Source organism: Rhinoraja longicauda, chromosome 19 (assembly GCF_053455715.1).
Source record: "Rhinoraja longicauda isolate Sanriku21f chromosome 19, sRhiLon1.1, whole genome shotgun sequence".
Lineage (NCBI taxonomy): Eukaryota > Metazoa > Chordata > Chondrichthyes > Rajiformes > Arhynchobatidae > Rhinoraja > Rhinoraja longicauda.
The window spans coordinates 28,761,520-28,775,851 of NC_135971.1; positions in this window are offsets into that span (position 1 = coordinate 28,761,520).

A 14,332-nucleotide genomic window follows, 5' to 3' on the forward strand; every position below is an offset into this window, starting at 1 on the left:
ACTTTTTAAATAGCTATGGGAAAAGATTGAACTGGTCCACAGTTAAAGTCCTAAGTTGGGGCTAGACCAATTTTGAGGGAACACCATTGAAGGCATATGGTTAGCTTATCTTCGTCGGTTAAGGTGAGAATCTATGCTATTAGCTGATATAGTCAATTAGAGATATTATATTTTGTTGTAGTAGAGATGGTTTCTTTTGTTGTTTTAGCTAATATAAAATGAATGCTTATTTTAGTGGAAAGCTGTAAGATGGATGGATGCTTGTGGCAGAAATGTTATCCTTGGGAACAGAATGTGTTTGTCCCTTTACGAATGATAGTGTACAGAAGAGATGGGCTATTGTCCACTCCCTGAACTCTGTCTGACTGCGAGTGCTGTGTATTGAAACAGTAAAGTAAGGTCATGTAGCTGCGAGATTGCTCGTCTATAGAGATAAGAAAGTTTCTTTCTTAGTAACAACTCCTTATTTGGGTGCGTGTGAAAGTAGGAAAAGTTTTGAATCCACTCTAGGTAAATTGATGTGTTTCTCTAAAAACATGTGACTTATATTAATGGTTTGGTTTCTGAGCATGTGACCTGTATCAATGATTTTGTCTTCTCTGTAACCATGGGAATTGTATTAGATGTGTAATTGGTCCATGATTTCTTTTTTTTGTCACACCTCTCTTTTTCTGTATAAAAAGTAAACAATCGTGGGGAAGTTGTTCTTCCCCTCCCCTGAGTTGAGGTCTCATCAGACACTAGTGTTGTGTCTGGAGATCTTCTAGGGAAGAACCCCATGGTGGAATAAATCTGATGTGCTAATCCAGTATCACGTGTGATTATTCAGACTGAAGGTAAAGAATTTGATTTAACAAAGTCAGGAAGTCATTTTGCAGCTTCATACAACATTGGTTAGGTTGCATTTGGAGAACTGTGCATATTGTTGTTGCCCCATTACTGGAGAGCTTGGGAGAAAGCTCAGAAGAGGTTTAGACAATATAGACAATATGTGCAGGAGGAGACCATTCGGCCCTTCGAGCCAGCACCGCCATTCAATGTGATCATGGCTGATCATTCTCAATCAGTACCCCGTTCCTGCCTTCTCCCCATACCCCCTGGTTTACTGGAATGGTGTCCAGATTATAGGATCTTAGCTAGAAAAGGTTGGACAAACAGATTGTTTTGGGAGGTAGAGGGGAGACCTGACATTGTATATAACATTGAGGCATAGAAAGCGTAGTCAGAACCTTTTTCCAAAGGTTACAATGTCAAAGACGAGGGCAGAACGCTAGACTTTCCCCTCTGATCTTAAAGGAGATCTGCGGGGCAGATTTTGATTTTAAAAACAGAGTGGTGGTCCCTGGAACATCTAAGAGGCTTTGAGATGGGCACATAGATATGCAGGAAATGGAAGGTGAGGGATCACTTCATGCAGAGGAAATTAACTTTTCATCAAGATCAGCACAGACATTGTGGGCTAAAAGGCTTATTCCTCTGCTTTACTGTTCTATTATGACTTAGGATAGGAATACAAAGGGTGTTTGCTTGTAATGGAAAATGGGGCAAGAGGGCGTTTTTTAAAAGTGAGATAGGGAGTCTTCAGGGGCAGCATGAGGGCAAAGCTGGCACAATTAGGGAACACTGGTTCATGAGCGACAAACTAGTCTCATCTGGTTGCATACGATTCATATGCTCCATTCTGAACAGATCTAAGTACCTCTCTAAAAGCCTCTTAAATGTCACTAACGTATCTGCCTCCACCATCACCCATCACCTTCCGTGAAAAAAAATGGTCCCACATATCATCTTTAAACTTTGCTTCTCTTAACTTAAAGCCGTGCCCTCAAGTCTTTGGTATTTGTACCCTGTGAATAGGGTCCTAACCTTGTTCCCCATCTTTGCCTCTCATAATTGTGTACACCTCTATACTTGAGCTTCTGATGCTCCAGAGAAACAATCCAAGTCTGTCCAATCCCCCCTTGCAGCTAATACTACCTAATTTACGCAGCATTCGAGTAAACTGACATTGGGCCCTCTCAAAAGCCTTCACATCCTGCAATGGGAATGACTGGAACTATATTCAATATTCCAAATGTGGCCTAACCAGTATTATAGAACTGCATCATAACTTCCTGACTCTTATATTCAATGCCCCAACAAATGAAGGCAAACCATACACTCTCTTTACCACTCTATTTACCTGTGCTGTTACTTTCATGGAGCTATGGACCTGAACCCCAAGACTGCTTTGCACAATGCTGTTAAAGGTCTTGCTATTCAGCATAGATCTTCCCCTTAAATTCAACCTCACACATACTTGGATTAAATTCTACCTAACAGTTCTCTGCCCATTTCTGATAGTTTATCTATATCCAACGGTATATTTTGACAGCCTTTCTCACTGTCCTCAACAACAGCCATCTTGGTGTCATTTACATTTATCACCTATCCATTTTCTCCAGCAATGCTGCATGACCCGCTGATTTACTCCAGCACTCTGGTTTGGATCAGCCACCAGGCACGACATCTGGAGGCTGCAACGGATCGTTTGCACAGCTGAGAAGGTTGTTGGCTGCAACCTTCCCCCCATTGACGAACTGTACACTGCAAGGGCCAGGAAGCGAGTGGCCAAGATCATCTCTCACCCCTCTCACCCTGGCCACAAACTCTTTGAAGCACTTCCCTCTGGGAGGCAACTCCGGACTGTCAAAGCAGCCACAGCCAGACATAAAAAGTTTTTTTCCACGTGTGATAGTTCAGCTCAATAACCAAAGTCTGTAGTCTCTTTTTTGCTCTGGTTTATTTTCACCCACACGTTTAGACCGTAATGTTGTATCCTTATTGTTTTGATGTGTTTATGCTTTATTCTTAATTGTTAACTGTATGTTTGTGTTGTCACTTGTGAGCGGAGCACCAAGGCACATTCCTTGTATATGCATACTTGGCCAATAAACTTATTCATTCATTCATTCATTTTGTGTCTCGTTTATGCACTAACCAACCTTTGCTGTTCCTGGTTTCAATTACATACGACGACAATACCTTCTGCAGTTATTGTGGACAATCGGCAACAACGGACATGTTCCATTATTGTATGTTTACTCCATATGTGACATCCAATATTGATATTAAACTTAATTAAAACTTAATTAAAACTCTCTCTCTCCTCTCTTCCCCCGCTCTCTCTCCCTCTCTCTCTCTCTCTCCCCCCCTCTCCCACCTACTCTCTCTCCCCCTCTCTCCCACCCCCTCTCTCCCCCCCACTCTCTCTCCCCCTCTCTCTCTCCCACCCCTCTCCCCTCTCCCCCCCCTCTCCCTCCTCTCTCTCTCTCCCCCCCTCCCTCCCCCCCCCCTCCCCCCCTCTCTCACCCCCTCTCCCTCTCCCCCCCTCCCCCTCTCCCCCCCTCTCCCCCTCTCCCCCCCCTCTCCCTCTCCCCCTCTCCCTCTCCCCCCCCCTCTCTCCCCCCTCTCTCACCCCCCCCCTCCCCCCCTCTCTCACCCCCCCTCCCTCTCCCCCCTCTCCCTCTCCCCCCCTCCCCCTCTCCCCCTCCCCCCCTCTCCCTCTCCCCCCCCCTCTCCCTCTCCCCCCCCCTCTCCCTCTCCTCCCCCCCTCTCTCCCCCCCTCCCCCTCTCCCCCTCCCCCCCTCTCCCTCTCCCCCCCCCTCTCCCCCCCCCTCTCCCTCTCCTCCCCCCCTCTCTCCCCCCCTCTCTCCCCCCCTCTCTCCCCTCTCTCCCCCCCCTCTCTCTCCCCCCCCCTCCCCCTCTCTCCCCGCCCCTCCCCCCCTCTCTCCCCCCCCTCCCCCTCTCTCCCCGCCCCTCCCCCCCTCTCCCCCCCCCTCCCCCTCTCTCCCCTCCCCCTCTCTCTCCGCCCGCAGCCGCTCGCGCCGCCACAGTTGGGCTTGGAGCGCCCGGCTCCCCGCGCCACCGCTCTCCTCCAATCAGAGCCTCGCCCTCTCCCGCCGCCTGTTTCAAACCGCTCACGTGCTCCTCCTCCCGGCCGCCGCTGATTGGCCGGCGGTGCAGCTGCAGCCCCGCCCCCCCCGCATCCTGCCGCTCGCACTCCGCGCTCCACCAATCACAGCCTCTCCCCTCCCGCCCTCCCGAGCCCCGCCCGTTACGCCGGAGCAGCGCGCGCCGCCCGCGCTCAGTCAGTCAGTCAGTCAGTCGGTCGTTGACGGCGCCGGGAGGGAGGAGGTGGTGGAGCGTTACCAGCTCAGCGAGATGTCCGTCAGGGGACGTCCTGGACTTTATCACCACTGTCAATTGTAATTAATTTGTCATTCATTTATTAGCCACGTATGTAAAGACATACAAGGAATTTGATTTGCCCTACCGTCATACCAAAAAACCCCAACAAGCCACACAACTGCATAAAAGTTAACATAAACATCCACCACAGTGGCTCCTCCACATTCCTCATTGTGATGTAAGGCAATAAAGTCTAATCTTCTTTCCTCCTTATTCTCCCGCAGACGGGGCAGCCGAACCACCCGCAGTCAGGGTGATCGAACCATCCACAGCCGGTGATCGAACCATCCACAGCCGGTGATCGAAGCTCCCACGTTGGGAGATCGAAGCTCCAGCGGCTTGGAGCTCCTGAAGTCAGTCCCTAACCAAGGGCCCGTGGGCTCCACGATGTTAAGTCCGCAGGTTCCCATGATTGGAGCTCCCGAGGTCGATCCCCAGCAAAGGGACCGCCAGCTCCTCGATGCATAGGAAAAACTTGATAGTCCCTGCTTTCCCTCTCTATCTCCTCCCCCTTCCCAGTTCTCCCACTAGTCTCCCTGTCTCTGACTACATTCTATCTTTGTCCCCCCCCTTGTCATCAGTCTGAAGAAGGGTCTCAACCGGAAACATCACCCATTCCTTCTCTCCCGAGACACTGAGTTACTCCAGCATTTTGTGTCTGCCAGCTCAGGCCGCAGTGCGGATGGAGATATGATACGGAAAAAAATTGCATCTCAATCGAGGAAAAGAGGTAAGAAAAGTTTCCCCCAACCACCCCCCACCCTCCACATAATACAAAGCTAAAGATACACTAAAACATACATTTAACAACATACAAAAAACAGCAAAGGAAGAAGAGGAGGAGACAGACTGTTGGTGAGGCTGCCTTCCAAGGCGCCACGCGGTGGAAATAGCATAAACCATAAGAGTTCACCCCATTGCAAGTGTGTGAGATTACTGCCGACCTGCGGCATCCGTCCCTGACGCCACACCATCCACAGTTTTGCATCTAAGGGCTGTGTGCTCAGTCCCCTCTCTGCTCAGTCTGTACCCATGACTGTGCGGCCTGACAAAGTTCCAATGCCATCTTGTTCGATGAATTGTGGTTATTGATGAGGTGGAGTATAAGAGAGAGATGTATCGCCATCTCTCGATGTTCTCAAGAGATGGTGCATGAACCACTGAGTTACTCCAGCATTTTGTGTCTTTCTCTGTAAACCAGCATCTGCAGTTCCTTGTTTCTTCAAACCTGGTCTCAACATCAGTAAGACCTAGGAGCTTAGAAAAGGGAAGCGGGGGATGCAGGAACCTGTCTTCATCACTAGATCGGTCATGGAGAGAGAATGCATATCTCTGGAGATATGTCATGGGCACAGCCCATTGATGTAATGGTAAACTAATCCCATCAAGCCTCTGCTTCCTTAGAAGATTAAGGAGATTTGGTATGTTAACAAATACTTTCTTGAACTTCTACAGATTCAAGAGCATATTGATTGGTTGCATCACAGCCTGATTCGGCAGCTCAAATGCCCAGGAAAGAAAATGATTACAAGAAATGATGGACCCTGCCATTCCATCAAGGGTATTGACCACTCCACGATCGAAGGGATCTATAAGAGGCACTGTCTCAAAGAGGCAGCCAGCATCATCAAAGATCCACACTACCAAGGTCAAAGTTCCACACCACCCTGGTCATGCACTCATTTCACTCCTACCATCAGGAAGAAGTCTGTAAACCATGACCTCCAGGTTCAGGAAGAACTTCTTCCCAACAACCATCAAGCTGTTGAACACCACAAAATCACTGTGTACGTTGCACAATGGGGTTAAGGGTGTTTTGCAATAGTATTGGGGTTATTAATTTATAGAATTGTCCGGTTCATTACAGAACACCAGATCCAGAATTGCCTTTTCCTTGGTAGGCTCAACTACAAGCTGCTTTAAGAAACCACCTTGGAGGCATTCCACAAACTTCCTCTCTTGGGGTCCGGTACCAACCTGATTTTCCCAGTCTACTTGCATATTGAAATCCCCCATGATCACTGCAACATTGCCTTCCTTACATGCCAATTGTATCCCCTGATGTACTTTGTACATTATATCCTGGCTACTGTTCGGGGGCCTGTAAATAACTCCCATCTGGGTTGTTTTATCCTTGCAATTTCGTAGTTCTAGTCACAAGGATTCTCCATCTGCTGATCCTATGTCACCCCTTGCTAAGGACCCATTTTCATTCCTTGCCAGCAGAGCTACTCTACCTTTCTGCCCACCTGTCTGTTATTTTGATAGGATCTGTAACCTTGGAAAATCAGCTCCCTGCTGTAATCCCACTCAGCCACATCTCTGTAATGCCCACAACATTATACCTATCAATTTCTAACTGTGCTACAAACTGATCAACTTTGCTCCTTATAATATGTGCATTCAAATATAACATTTTTAATTCCCACTTTTAATTTTATTCACCACTCCTCCTCTCAAATTGGTCCTGATTTTACCGGACCTTACTCTCTTATCCCTCCTTAAACTGTCTGTCCTATTACTTCTGGAGATTTCTCTAACCTCTCCTGCACTCTCCTTCCATTTAGTTTCATTCATTAATTCATTACCAATTTGTTGACCCCCCCCCCCCCCCCCACACACACACAATTGTGTTTAAAGCCCTATCTGTGGCACTGGTTAAGCAGTTTGCAAGGAACCCGGTACCAGCCGAGTTCAAGTGGAGTCCATCCCAGTGGAACAGCTCCCTCGTTCCCCAATGCTGCTGCCCATGTCCCACAAATTCAAACCCATTTCCTCCACACCAATCTTTGAGCCACGCGTTCAACTCTTAAATCATCTCAATCCTGTGCAAATTTGCACATGGCTGTGGTAACAATCCAGAGAATATTACCTATTGGGGTCTGCTTTACTATTTAATGCTTATTTAGTAGCATAAACTCTTTCCATGTTCTACCTACGTCATTGGTACCCACATGAACAGCAACGACTGGATCTTTCCCCTCCCACTCGAAGTTCCTCTGCAGGTTAGGCAAGATGTCCCGAGCCCAGGCACGAGGCTGGCAACACAGCCGGTGGGACTCACGATCCTCATGACAGTGAATAGTATCTATTCCCCTGATTATACCATCCCCAATGACAACTACTCTTTTCTTCTCTCTCTACACTTGAATGGCACCCTGAACCATGGTCCCCTGGCCAGGTTGCTCATCCTTCCTACAGTCGCCACTCGTCTGCACAGGGAGCATAGATCTCAGACTTACCTGACTAGCTCAAGGGCTGAGGCTCCTCAAACACTGTCCTTACCTCCATTCCCCTGCCTGCCTCACTTGCAGTCACACCCTCCTCGTGACCACGGACCACTTTCGAAGCAGTCACTCTAATGGGTTGACTATTTCCAGGAACACAGTGTCCAGGTAATTCTCCCCGTCCCTGATGTGCTGCAGCTTTTGAAGCTCAGGCTCCATGTCATCTACTTGGAGTCTGAGTTTTTCAATCAAGCCGTATTTGCTGCATTTGTGAAGAAAGCCAATGGAATGTTGGCCTTCATAACAAGAGGAGTTCAGTATAGGAGCAAAGAGGTCCTTCTGCAGTTGTACAGGGCCCTAGTGACACTGCACCTGGAGTAGTGTGTGCAGTTTTGGTCTCCAAATTTGAGGAAGGATATTCTTGCTATTGAGGGCGTGCAGCGTAGGTTTACTAGTTCAGTTCCCGGAATGGCGGGACTGTCATATGTTGAAAGACTGGAGTGACTAGGCTTGTATACACTGGAATTTAGAAGGATGAGGGGGGATCTTATCGAAACATGTAAGATTATTAAGGGGTTGGATGCGTTAGAGGCAGGAAACATGTTCCCAATGTTGGGGGAGTCCAGAACCAGGGGCCACAGTTTAAGAATATGGGGTAGGCCATTTAGAATGGAGATGAGGAAAAACTTTTTCAGTCAGAGAGTTGTAAATCTGTGGAATTCTCTGCCTCAGAAGGCAGTGGAGGCCAATTCTCTGAATGCATTCAAGAGAGAGCTAGATGGAGCTCTTAAGGATAGCGGAGTCAGGGGGTATGGGGAGAAGGCAGGGACGGGGTACTGATTGAGAATGATCAGCCATGATCGCATTGAATGGTGGTGCTGGCTCGAAGGGCCGAATGGCCTACTCCTGCACCTAATGTCTATTGTCTCTAATAACCACCAAGGGGTCCACTAGTTCCCACATCATACAGCTGTATCACATCGCGCGATTCTAACAGCCTTGACAGATGGTGTACGAAAGACGTCTCTAGTCAAGTTTATATGCACATGTCTAGTGAGGTATTGGTATAATGGAAGGCATTATAGGCACAGATTCTCAGAGATCCTCGGTATATTAAGAACAAAAGGGTTGTTATGGGGAGAATAGGCCCCTGTCAGCAGTGAGATCATCTACCTGTGTCGCCAGAGGAGATGAACAAGGACCTCAATAAATATCACTCCACTGTATTTACCGTGAAGAAGGTCATGGAAGTTAGAGAATGTGGGAAAGAGATCCACATATGAAACATATCCACATTACAAACCCACCATGTGTATCTTAGAATGTTGTGGGAAGTTAGAGAAGAAACTGCTGGGACCCAGGGATAAATATTTGTAGCTTATTGGTCAGTGGTCAGGATGCTGAAGACTGATCTTGTGCTTTTATTTATATAACAGAGCTTTATTTGTCGTTCGGTACCGAAGTACCGAACGAAACTACATAGCAGTCATAGAAAAAAAAAAAGAACACAAGACACACAACCCCAACACAAACGTCCATCACAGTGACTCCAAACACCCCCTCACTGTGATGGAGGCAACAAAACTTCCCCTCTCTTCCCCACGCCCACGGACAGACAGCTCGTCCCCGACCGACCCGCACAGTCCCCCGCACCGGGCGCTGAAACGTCTCGCGGCCGAACCGGGCGATGAAAGGCCCGCGACCAAGCCTTGCACAGCTAAGTCCCGTGGCCGAGAGGCTGCAAATAGAAAGTCAGGGAATTACTGGTTGGTCAACCTAATGTCAGTGGTGGGAAATTTATTGGACAAGAAAATATCTGTATTGAAGGGAAGACTGTTTTGGGATAGTCGGTATGGGTTTCTGTATGGAAAGTCATGTCTCAGAAATTTAATTGAGCCTTTGGAAGAGGAAGGGGTAGTAAATGTCAATAAGGACTTTAGCAAAGCTTTTGACAAAGTGCTGCATGACGGACCACAAATCTACTCCGACAGTCAATCATGGCTGATCTATCTCTCCCTCCAAACCCCATTCTCCTGCCTTTTCCCCATAACCTCTGACACCTGTACTAATCAATAATCTATCTCTGCCTTAAAAATAGCCAGTGACTTGGCCTCCACAGCCTTATCATATCATATCAGATATATACAGCTGGAAACAGGCCTTTTCGGCCCTCCAAGTCCGTGCCGCCCAGCGATCCCCGCACATTAACACTATCCTACACCCACTAGGGACAATTTTTACATTTACCCAGCCAATTAACCTACATACCTGTACGTCTTTGGAGTGTGGGAGGAAACCGAAGATCTCAGAGAAAACCCACGCAGGTCACGGGGAGAACGTACAAACTCCTTACAGTGCAGCACCTGTAGTCAGGATTGAACCTGAGTCTCCGGCGCTGCATTCGCTGTAAAGCAGCAGCTCTACCGCTGCGCTACTGTGCCTTCTGTGGCAAAGAGTTCCACAGGTTCACCAAACTCTGACTAAAGAAATATCTCCTCATCTCCTTCCTAAAAGAACGTCCTTTAATTCTGAGGCTCTGACCTCTAGTCCTAGAATCTCCCACTAGTAGAAACATCCTCTCCACATCCACTCTATCCAAGCCTTTCAGTATTCTGTATGTTTCAATGAGGTCCCCCTCATTCTTCTAAACTGCAGCTAGTTCACGCCCAGTGCTGACAAACACTCATCAGAGGTTAACCTACTCATTCTTGGTATAATTCTTGTAAACCTCCTCTGGACCCTCTCCAGAGCCAGCACATCCTTCCTCAGATATAGTGCCCAAAATTGCTCACAATTTTCCAAATGCGGCCTCACCAGCGCCTAAAAAAGCCTCAACATTACATCCCTGTTTTGTATACAAGCCCTCTTGAAACAAATGTTTCAAGTTTGCCTTCTTTACTACTGATTCGACTTGGATATTAACTTTCTGGGAATCCTGTACCAGCAGTCCCAAGTCGCTTTGCATCTCCGATTTCTGGATTCTCTTCCCATTTAGAAAATCCTCTACGCCTTTATTCCTACTACCAAAATGCATGACTCCACACTTTGCCACACTATATTCCATCTGCCACTTCTCTGCCCACTCTCCCAACTTGTCCAAATCCTTCTGCAGAGTCCCTGCTTTCTCTACACGACCTGCCCTTCCACCTATTTTCGTATCATCCGTGAACTTTGCCACAAAGCCTTCAATCCTTGTCTAAATCATTAATATACAACGTGAAGAGTAGCGGCCCCAGCACCGATCCTTGCGGAACTCCACTTGTCACTGGCAGCCTAACAAAAAAAGACCCCTTTATTGCCACTCTTAGTCTTCTGCCATCCAGCCAACCTGCTATCCATGCTGGTGTCTGCCCTTTGATACCATGGGCTGTCATCTTCCCAAGCAGCCTAACATGTGGTACTGTACCAAAGACTTACTGAAAATCTAAATGAACAACATCCACTGACTCTCCTTTGTCTGTTCTGCTATTTACTTCTTCCAAGAATTCCAGCAAATTTGTCAAGCAAGACCTCCTCTTCACAAAGCCATGCTGATTACGGCCTATTTTATTGTGAACTTCTAAGTAAACTTCATCCTTTATAATGGACTCTAAGATGTAACCAACCACCAAAGTCAGACTAACTGACCTATAGTTCCCACTATTCTGCCTTGCTCCCTTTTTGGGCAGTGGGGTAATATTGGCAATTTTCCAATCATCTGGGACCACTCCTGACTCTAGTGATTCCAGAAATATCACTATCAATTACTCCACAATATCTAAAGCCACCTCTTTCAGAACCCTAGGGTGCAGTCCATCTGGCTCAGGTGACTTATCCACCTTCAGCCCTTTCAGCTTCCCAAGCACCTTCTCTCTAGTAATTCTTTAAAAGCTTCCCAATCCTCTGGCTTCCTACTAATTTTTGCTATGTTATATACCTTCTCTTTTAGTTTTATACTGTCTTTGACTTCCCTTGTCAGCCACGGTCGCCTCTTATTCCCTCTAGAATCTTTTTTCCTTGTTGGAATGGAAAGATCCTGCATCTTCCGATTATTCCCAGAAATTCCTGTCATTGCGGTTCCACCGTCATCCCTGCTAGGGTCTCTTCCCAGTCAACGTTGGCCAGGTCCTCCCTCATGCCTCTATAGTCCCCTTTGCCCAGCTGCAATTCTGACACATCCGCTATCACCTTTCCCCTCTCAAAATGCAGATTAAAACGTATCATATTGTGGTCGCTATTTCTTAACGGTTCCTTTACCTTGATAGAGTTCCCTTATCAAATCTGGTTCATTACATAGCACTAAATCCAAAATTGCCTTTTCACTGGTAGACTCCACTACAAGCTGCTCTAAGGATCCATCTTAGAGGCACTCTACAAATTGCCTTTCTTCGGGTTCAGTACCAACCTGATTTTCCCAGTCTATCTGCATATTGAAATCTCCCATGACCATCGTAACATTGCCTATTTACATGTAGGTTGCTGGACTTCAGTAAGTTGTAAAAATTGTCCCAAGTGTGTGTAGGTTAGTGTATGCAGTTCTTTATTCAAAAAGTGCTGGAGGAACTCAGCAGGTCAGGCAGCATCTCAGGAGAGAAGGAATGGGCGACGTTTCGGGTCGAGACCCTTCCTCAGACTGATGTCAGGGGGGCGGGACAAAAGAAGGATATAGGTGGAGACAGGAAGATAGAGGGAGATCTGGGAAGGGGGAGGGGAAGAGAGGAACTATCTAAAGTTTGAGAAGTCGATGTTCATACCACTGGGCTGCAAGCTGCCCAGGCGAAATATGAGGTGCTGTTCCTCCAATTTCCGGTGGGCCTCACTATGGCACTGGGGGAGACCCATGACAGAAAGGTCAGACTGGGAATGGGAGGGGGAGGGGTATGCAGTGATCGCTGGTCGGCGTAGACTCGGTGCGCTGTATCTCTCAAGTCAAGCCTCATCAATGACATTTCCAATTTGGCCCTTCTTGAATTCTTTCCTATTCGCTTCATATTCCATCTTCGTAAACCTGACATACACTTCCTTTTTCTTCCTGACCAAGTTTACAACCTCCCTGGTCATCCATGGTTTCCTTTCCTTATCCTTATCCCTCTTCCTCGGTAAAACGTGATCATTCTATACTTTTATCAACTAGCCTTTAAGTTACTTCCACTGTCATCTGTGGATTTACCCAGTAATAACTGCTCCCAAACTCCTTACCTCCTGCGTAATGACATTGTAATCTGCCTTGCGTCAACTAATTACGTTCCCCCAACATCCAGACCTGTCCCTATTTAAAACAATCTTAAAACTTATGGAGTTCTGATCACTATCTCCAAATTCTTCTTCCACTGCAACACCAGTCAGGAGCTCATTTCCCAATACAAAGCCCAGTATGCTCCCTCCTCGAGTCAGACTATTCAAAAAACTATTTTGGAAAAAATACTTGAATACACCTAACAAATTCTGCTTCCTCTAATCCTCTTCCCCTGAGTAAATCCCAGTCAATATTGGAGAAGATAACATCAACCACTACAACAACCCTGTGGTTCTTACATTCTTCTGTAATCTGTGTACATATGTGATCCTCTATCTCCTGCTGGCTATTGGGTGGCCTATAATGTAATCCCATTTGAGTAATTGCCCTTTTCTTATTTTTAAGGTCAACTCATAAAGCCTCGGTCGTCGACCCTCCAATATGTCCTCTCTGAGTACTGACATGACATTCACCCTGATTAGCAAAGCACCACTTTTATCCCCCTCTCCATCTCATCCGAATCATTGAAACCCAGGCTTGCTGAGCTGCCAGTTGTGTCCATCTCGCAACCACGTTTCTGTACTTTCCTTTAGTTTTATTTTATTTAAAGATACAGCATGGCCCTCGGCCCACCGAGTCTGCGCTGACCAGCGGTCACCTCACACACAGGCATTATCCTACACACGAGAGACAATTTACAGAAGTCAATTAACCTACAAACCCGAATGTCTGGAGTGTGGGAGGAAACCGGAGCATCCGGAGAAAACCCATGGGAGAACGTACAAACTCCGTTCAGACAGCACCTGTACTCAAGATTGAACCTGGGTCTCTGGCAGCAACTATGCCACCCAACATTATTTCTGTTTTGGCCACAGCATCATAATTCCAAGCACTAATCCAGGCTCTAAGTTCATCAGCTTTACCAATGATACTCCATTATTTACCTACTGAGTTACTCCAGCATTTTGTGAATAAATACCTCCATTATTGAAGTAATAACACACTTCAGCCCTTCATTATCCCCGTATCCATGAACATCTCCCTGGCTATCCTTCCTTTAAGATTTACTTATCATAACCTCCACTTTCTCATTAGTCCTTCCCTCTGCTGACCTGCTGCCAAGGTTCCCCCCTTCACCCTTGCCATTCTGGTTTAAACCCTCCCTAGTAAACCTCCCTGCCAGGATATTGGTGCACCTCCAGTTAGGGTGCAACTTGTCCCTCTTGTACAGGTAATCTCTGCTGCAGAAGTGATCCCAATGGTCTGAGAATTTGAATCCCTGTCCATTGCCCCAAATTCTCAGCTACATATTCATCCATTGTATGCTTGTATTGCTACCCTCACTAACATGTGGCACTGGTTGTAATCCAGAGATTACTGTCTTCGAGGTCCTGCATTTTAACCTTTTGCCGATCACCCTATATTCACCCTGTAGGACCTCATTCCCTCTTCTAGTACAACCGATACTGCTCATGGTTTATAGTTTAGTTGGTGTTTGTAATGTTCAAGAGCCTGATGATTCAAGAAGCTGTTCTTGAAACTGCAAATCATGGTTTTCAGACTCCTCTACGTTCTTCCTGGGGGCAGGAGGAAATTCAAGAGTCAGGAATGTTTTATTGTCATATGTCCCAGATGGGACAATGAAATTCTTACTTGCAGC